We start from the raw sequence: 8016 nt of genomic DNA, 5'->3' as shown, positions 1-8016 counted from the left end.
TTGATATAAAGAGAGCAACTAAGAACAGAACAGGGAGGAAGAGCATGAGGAAAAGATTAACATTAAACAGAGACGAGTGGGGGGAGAGAAAGGGAGAGAGAAGGGAAATCATATGGAAATGGTAGGAGACCCTCAATGTTACACAAAATTACATATAAGAGGTTGTGAGGGGAAAGGGGGGGGGGCAAGGGAGAAAATTGAACAACAGCAGATGACGTAGAGAGGGAAGATGGGAGGGGAGGGGAGGTGGGATAGTAGGGGATAGGAAAGATAGCAGAATACAACAGTCACTAATATGCCATTATGGAAAAATGTGAATGTGTAACCGATGTGATTCTGCAATTTGTATTTGGGGTAAAAATGGGAGTTCATAACCCACTTGAGTCAAATATATGAAAGATGATATGTCATGAGCTCTGTAATGTTTTGAACAACCAATAAAAATAATAATAATAAATCGTTCTTAAGAAAATACTGTGGAAAATACAAAAAAGCATTTAAATGTTCCCATTATAAAAGAGTATACATGACCTTCTCAAAAGTCAAAATAAGTAATGAATTTACAAATAAAATGTGTAAAAATTGAACTGAAATAAAGCTGCATCACAGACACACTACATTTTTATACAGTCAGTTTTTAGGCTATCATCAAAATGCCAAAATATTTTGTGTAAAATAATGATCTATTATTTGCCCTCTTGTGAAATCTACTTTAAGATTATGTATTCTATAAATATAGAAAAGATAATAAATATTTCAACTAAAAAAAATTCCAAGGGACTGAGGATAAAAGAACAACAACAACAAAAATAAATTTTAAGAATGCAATAAATTGTTATATTGTAGCTGAGAGGAACAAAGAAACATACACATTTATGTGTTACCCTAAAAGATAATTGTTATGAGTGAATTAGTTATGGATTAGTTATGAGTGAATTGTTATGGATTAGTTCATTGACATAAACAGCTTTTCACAATGTCAGAATTTATCAAATAGCAATAAATTCATAAACCATATTAACTTCATCAGCTTTAATTCACCAAGTACTCATGGTTCACTCATTGTCATCACTGTAGCAATCACAAGTTCTTTTGTTCATTCCAATCTTAACTACTATCTACAATACTGAAGCCACACATCACACTTTACACAACTTTATAGAGGTTATAGAATTGCTAATAAAGGTGAACAGTGGCCACAGGGTTAATAGTGGCAAAACTGAAAGCAAAGGCAGAAAGCTGATAGAGATGCAAACATCACCCCAGGCAGTCAGATTAAGTACCACTTGGCCTACAGAAGTTGTTTTATGCACAGAACCTGTTCAAGGTGAGGGTGTATGGAAGACTGTTTTGATGTGCACTCTGTCCAGGGAAATCAAGCTGAGGCTTAAGCCAAGGGAACAGAGTTTAGAGTTCCTCACATGTTGATCTTAGATGTGAGATACTTCCAACAGGTGGTTTGACAAGATTAAAGGTCAGTATGTGCTTCCATACCATCATCTTAAGTTTCTCATCTTTAGGTGTTTCAGGTGAGAGTTTGCATTAGTCATTGGTCTAATATGTTTGATAAGCTCACAGCTCTGGGTTCTCATATTTGGGTTTGATATGCCCAGATATCCAGTGCCTCTTATTTAATTCAATAAGTACACAGGTAATAATTTTTATTAGCATTGGTTTAGTCAAATTTTCACCACTGTGACCAAAAGTTCTGACAAAAACAATCAGAGGAGGAAACACTTATGTGAATCAAGGATTCAGAGTTCCCAGTCCATAGATGGCCAACTCCACAGCTCTTGGCCCAAGGTGTGATGGAGGAAAGCTGTTCAGGATGTGGTGAAAATAGTAAAGAGAGCTCTGCTCACTGGGGACAAAATATAGGCCCCAAAGTCATGCCTCCAGTGACCTACCTTCTCCAGCTACACCCGAACTGCCTGCAGTTACTGCCTAGGTAATCTATCAGTGGATTAATGCACTGATTAGGTTAAGGTTCTCATAACCCAATCATTTTACTTCTAAACTGTCTGCATTTTCCTTGCAGTGACCTAGTAGCTGCCAGCCAGTAGCTTCTTACCGAGGGTCTCATTGCAGAGAAATTCCTTGGAATGGAATTAAAATGGAGTAAGACATAAGAAACAAGAAATAAATGTGAGACAAATAAATTTTGATAAAAACAGAGAGGAAGCAAAGACCATTAAGTACCCCCCCCAAAAAAATGGAAAAAAAAACCTACCATATCTTTCAAAACTATACAAACAAATAAACAATAATAGAAGAAAAAGCTCTGTGGATTTAGAAAAGTTACCTGAATCAAGTTTCCTTCTAAAAATTCAGAGAAATGAATGTCTCATAAAAAGTGAAGAACACAAAGAAATTACATAAAATACTTTACAAATTTACTTCATGAAAAAGGACAAGAGAGATCAGGATAATGCTTCTTCTAGGAGCAATGAAACATGAAAGAAAGTTGTGCCCATAAAACATGTCAAGCAGAAATGTAGAATTCAAAATAAGGAAAAGGTAATAGGAAAATGATAAGAGATGCAAAAGAATGATGAAAGTCAGAGTTAGGATTGTCAGAGATAAAGTGAAACAATTTATGGAAAATGGAAAACTTTTCTGATATGAATATAAAATTTTGAAAAATCACAAATAATAAACTCATAAAATGATATCCTGACATATATAACTGATTACTAACAAATTTGAAATTCAAAAAATAATATTGAAAGAAATAAATTGAACTACAGAGAAAGTGACAGTTATTGGAAACAGGCATAAAAGACCCAGTGGATGAATACTTGAATGAGGTACAAACCAAATCAGGTCAATAAAACAAATACTATAAACATACTCTTCTAAAATGTTTCTTAAATTAATAAATACATATAATCATTATAATAATTACCATGAAAAATAATTTCATATATATTATATAAAAATATATTATATAGGGCTATAAACTAGTAAATACTTTGTATATATATAATATATATACTATATAAGTATATATTATGTAATATAATAATACACATATTTACAGCATCAATAGAGAACATCTTGTCATGGGAATATAGAAAGTGATCTGCAATATCAAGACTTTATATTCTGGTAAATTTGGTGTGATAAAAAAAGATACTTGCCACAGTCCAGCTGCAGCAAAATAGCTGGGGGGGTGACGAACAACTTGTGTAGATTGATACAGCAGGAGTAGGAGCCGTTTATTGCAGGACAGGAGCAGTATTTATACATTCCACACAGCTTATCTAATTAGCATAAACTAGATACATCAGTCAACCAATAAGGAATCTCCACACTTAATGGCTCGCTTTTGTTACTTCTCAAACCACTCCCTCTGGCATTTTGCCAGGCACCATCCAGACTTGTTTACGAACTCTAACATTCCCCTGGCAAAATGCCAGGTGTTATTTTGACTTGTTTACAGACTCCAACATTGTTTACAGACTCCAACAGATACTATTGAATTTTTTGATTTCCTAATATACTCTTGATATCAACTCTTGTCAGAATCATACTTTGAAATATTTTTTCAATGATGTAAGTTGTCTCTTCATTCTAATAATTAGACATTTCTAAATGGAAGACATACAGATGGATATTGCTAAATATCAGAGAAATGTACATCAAAACCACAATCAGAAATCACCTCTCTCTAATAGGAATAGCTGCACATCAAAACCACAATCAGATATCACCTCTCTCTAATAGGAATAGCTGTTCTCAATGGGACAAATAATATGTGTGTCTTTCAATATTTTCGTTTCATTTTATAAAGAAATGACACTACTTATGGGCATTTCTCACCTAATTCTTCCATTGTGTGTGAACTGAGATGATGTGACTCATAGTTACAAGGACAGTTTTCATCTTTAAGAAGTGTCTCACCAACTTGCATGTCTAGAACATGCCATGCTACAACTCTTGTGGTTCCTACCATTCCCCTGTCCTGACTACAAAGAACTGAAGACAACTGACCTTCCACAAAACGTTTTTTTGTATCCCTGAACACTCCTAGCTCTGGGGATACAAAAATGAAAGGAGTTCCTTAGGAAAAATAAAAAAAATAAATCTACAGTGAAAATGTTTGTTAAAGACCATCAGAGTCCTCATCAAACCTATTTCCTTACACAATTTCCAGTTCCTTTCCACTAGCTGTGGCTACATGAATGGTTCTATGCAATTGGCTATGGCAGAATTGGTTATGGCACTCCCACATCTGGACCAAAGGAAGTTCTAAATGCTAATTTTGAAACTCTTTCTCCTTGTTTTGTAAATGTAAAAGCCACATGTTGAAGAGGGCAGAGTCACAAGTTAGTTAAGAGGCAAGTTCCCAGAATTAGTGCTCAGGACAGAGGCACCTGTGTATCAGGAACACTCATTTTGGGCATCATTTTAGTGAGAAATAAGCTATCACTTTATTATCTCCAGATAGCTATATTTTATATGTTAAACCAGCTAGCCTTATGATAATTAATATAAAAATTAACACCATAAAACAAAGTTAAACTGTGTAATTCAGTGGCCGACTGACAGGAAAACAGGCATTATAGGATGACTATATGAAGATTCATTTAAATAGATGCAGAATACTCAGTAGATATTGTACCCTATACCTAAGGAAGCAAGTATTTACTAGTCTATGACTCTAAAAGGAGAGTTTGGAAAATAAAATATTCAGCTAGTTTCAACTGAAAATAGTGAATTAGATATTAATTTTTTAAAAAAATGAGATGAAAAGAATTGGCTCTTCCTGCAGAGAAATGAAAAGAATTCAGAGACTTGATAAGTTGGGAGGCACAACTCATTGGAAAACTGACTGTCTCTATATATGAAACAGAAAAATTAAAAAGCTTTAAAAAAAAAAAAAAAAAAAAACCTTTGAGAAACAAAGTCCCTTTAAAAAGCAAAATGATATTCTTAGCCAAGCCAGACAGATTCCAGGCAGCCTTGGCTAACTTGAGATACAGAAGCCAAGAACAGGAGAATATACATTAAGAAAGAATTTGATAAATGTGCCTGGAAAATAAATTTGGATATAATTAATGGTATGTGATCAGTCTGGAAGAAATAAACAAATTAGTAACTCACTGTTAAGTTGAGAAAAGCTCATTGCAAATAAGAAGTGAAGTGGTTCTAATTATAATTAATAATAATAATATGGCAAGAAACTCTTACACAGTTATATGCAGTAAGAGCTAGATAAATCATGATGAGGTACATACTTCAATATCCTTCTCTTCTATAGCCATGTATGTAAACAGTTGAGAAAAACTTTCAGAATGTGAAATGCAGAGCCAGGGAGAATAATGCACAGGGAACAATATCAAAGAGAACATAATTGGGGTCTATCATGGATCTTCCCCACTATCCAATTGGAGAGATTGATCTGTAATTGCCTGGGAGGACTTATCATTTTCATGATCCAATAATAGCCACGAGGCTTCTGTATTTCTTTGTTTAAAAAGGTGGGTTTTGTACAGGCTCAGCTAAACTATTGTAAATAGGAGATATTTGTAGGGGAGGGAAGAAATTGCCTTGTCCTCCTTGGTCACATGATTTAGTGTTGTTTATTTCACACTTCACTTTTTTCCCTCACATTTTTAAATTGGTGTATTATAGTTGTACATATTTATGAGATTTATTGTTATATATTTGTGGGAGCACACCATATAACTATATAATTTGGCCAGTATTAGTTCCCAACATTTCCCCCCTCTCTCCCTGTCTCCCACCCTTTGATCCTGTGCTTTACTTATCTCCTTTTGATTTTTAGAAAACTTATTCCTATTTTTGTTTCTCTTTTTCCTCTTTAGCTTCCACATATAAGAGAAAACTTACAACACTTGACTTTCTGAGTTTAAATAATTTTGCTTAACATGATGGGATTTTTTTTCCATCCATGTCCTGCAAATACCATAATTTCATTTTTCTTTATGAATGGACTAAAACTCCATTGTGTATATATACCACATTTTCTTTATCTATTTATTTGTTGATGGAACACATAGGCTGGTCCATAGTTTGGATATGGTGAAATGTGCTGCTATAAACATGGGTTTGCATGTATCATTGTAGTAAGATGACTTTAATTCTTCAGGGTAAATACTAAGAACTGGTATAGCTAGGTTATATGGTGGTGCTATGCCTAGTATTTTGAGGAGCCTCTATACTGATTTCCATAGCGATTTTACTAATTTATAGTCTCACCAACAGTTACATTTCACTTATTAAAGGGTATTATATTGTAGAAAGTTTTCTGGGACTTCCTTGTTCAGTCAAAATTGTTTTAGTAAAAATCATCCATATTTTCAGTTTCATTATTATACATCATTATATGGACCTATCTCAAAAAGTTTTCTGATATTATCATTTATCCAGAAATGTTTAAAAGAGTTGTAGGAAGTTCTACATTTGACACTCCCTGAATTTGATACCTTGCAACACACACATAAACACACACATGTGCACAGAGCAGAGGATGACCATGGGTACAGTCTTCACACATAGATGACATTTATTTATTTATTTATTTATTTATTTATTTATTTATTTATTTATTTATTTATTTTTGTTGTTGTTCTGTTTTTATATTGGGAGTTGAGACCAGGAGAGTGTTCTCATTAGCTACATATCCAACTCTTTTAATTTTTTTTTTTTATTTTGAGGTAAGTTCTCACTAAGTTGCTGAGGCTGGCCTTGAACCTGCAATTCTCCTGCCTCAACTTACAGAATAGCTAGGATTATAGGTTAGTGAGCAATTCCAGCAAGACATTCCACTGTTGTCTACACATAATTTATACACTCGTTTTTAAAATATTTTAATTTTTTTTTAAATTTTCAATGCTAAATTTGAATTCATATCAAAATATATGTCAGATATAAGTTTTATTCATGCACCCCCACATTTACAAAAATATATAATTTTAAATTTATTTATTCATTCTAATTTGTTATACATGATAGAAGAATGCATTTCAATTCATAGTACACATATAGAACACAGTTTTTCATGTCTCTGGTTGTATACAAAGTAGAGTCACACCATTCATGTCTTCATACATGTACTTAGGGTAATGATGTCCGTCTCATTCCACCGTCATTCTTTTTTTATTAGTTGCTCATGACAATACAATGATCTTGACATATCATATATTTGATACAAATGAGGTATAATTTCTCATTTTTCCACGTGTACAGGTTGCAGGATCACATTGGTTATATGGCCACGTATATACATACAGCAATACTAGTGTCATACTTACCCCCATGAACCCTCCTTTCCTCTCCCTCCCCTTTGCCCTATCTAAAGTTCCTCCATTTCTCCCATATTCCCCCCCAAATCCCTATTATAGATCAGCAGTCACATATCAGAGAAAATATTTGGCATTTGTATTTTTAGGATTGGCTCACTTCACTACGTAATATTCTCTAACTTCATCTATTTTACTGCAAATGCCATGATTTTATTCTCTCCTAATGCTAAGTAGTATTCCATTGTGCATATGTACCTCATTTTCTTCATCCATTCATTGACTGAAGGGCATCTAAGTTGGTTCCACAGGTTAGCTATTATGAATCATGCTCCTATAAACATTGATGTGGTGTGTCCCTGTAGTATGCTCTTTTTAAGTCCTTTGGGTATAACCTGAGGAGTGGGATAGCTGGGCCAAATGGTGGTTTCATTCCAAGGAATCTCCATACTGCTTTCCATATTGGCTGCACCAGTTTGCAGTTCCATAAGCAATGTACGAGTGTGCCATTTTCCCCCACATCCTCGCCAACATTTATTGTTGTTTGTATTCTTGATAGCTGCCATTCTGACTGGAGTGAGATGAAATCTTTAAGTAGTTTTGATTTGCATTTATCTAATTGCTAGAGATTTTGAACATTTTTTCATATATTTTTTGATTGATTGTATATCATCTTCTGAAAAATGTCTTTTCAGTTCCTCAGCCCATTTATTGATTGGTTTTTTTTTTTTTTTTTTTTTTTTTTTTT

This window comes from Marmota marmota, unplaced genomic scaffold (assembly GCF_001458135.2).
Source record: "Marmota marmota marmota unplaced genomic scaffold, marMar, whole genome shotgun sequence".
NCBI classification, from domain to species: Eukaryota; Metazoa; Chordata; class Mammalia; order Rodentia; family Sciuridae; genus Marmota; species Marmota marmota.
This window is presented reverse-complemented; position numbering follows the sequence as displayed.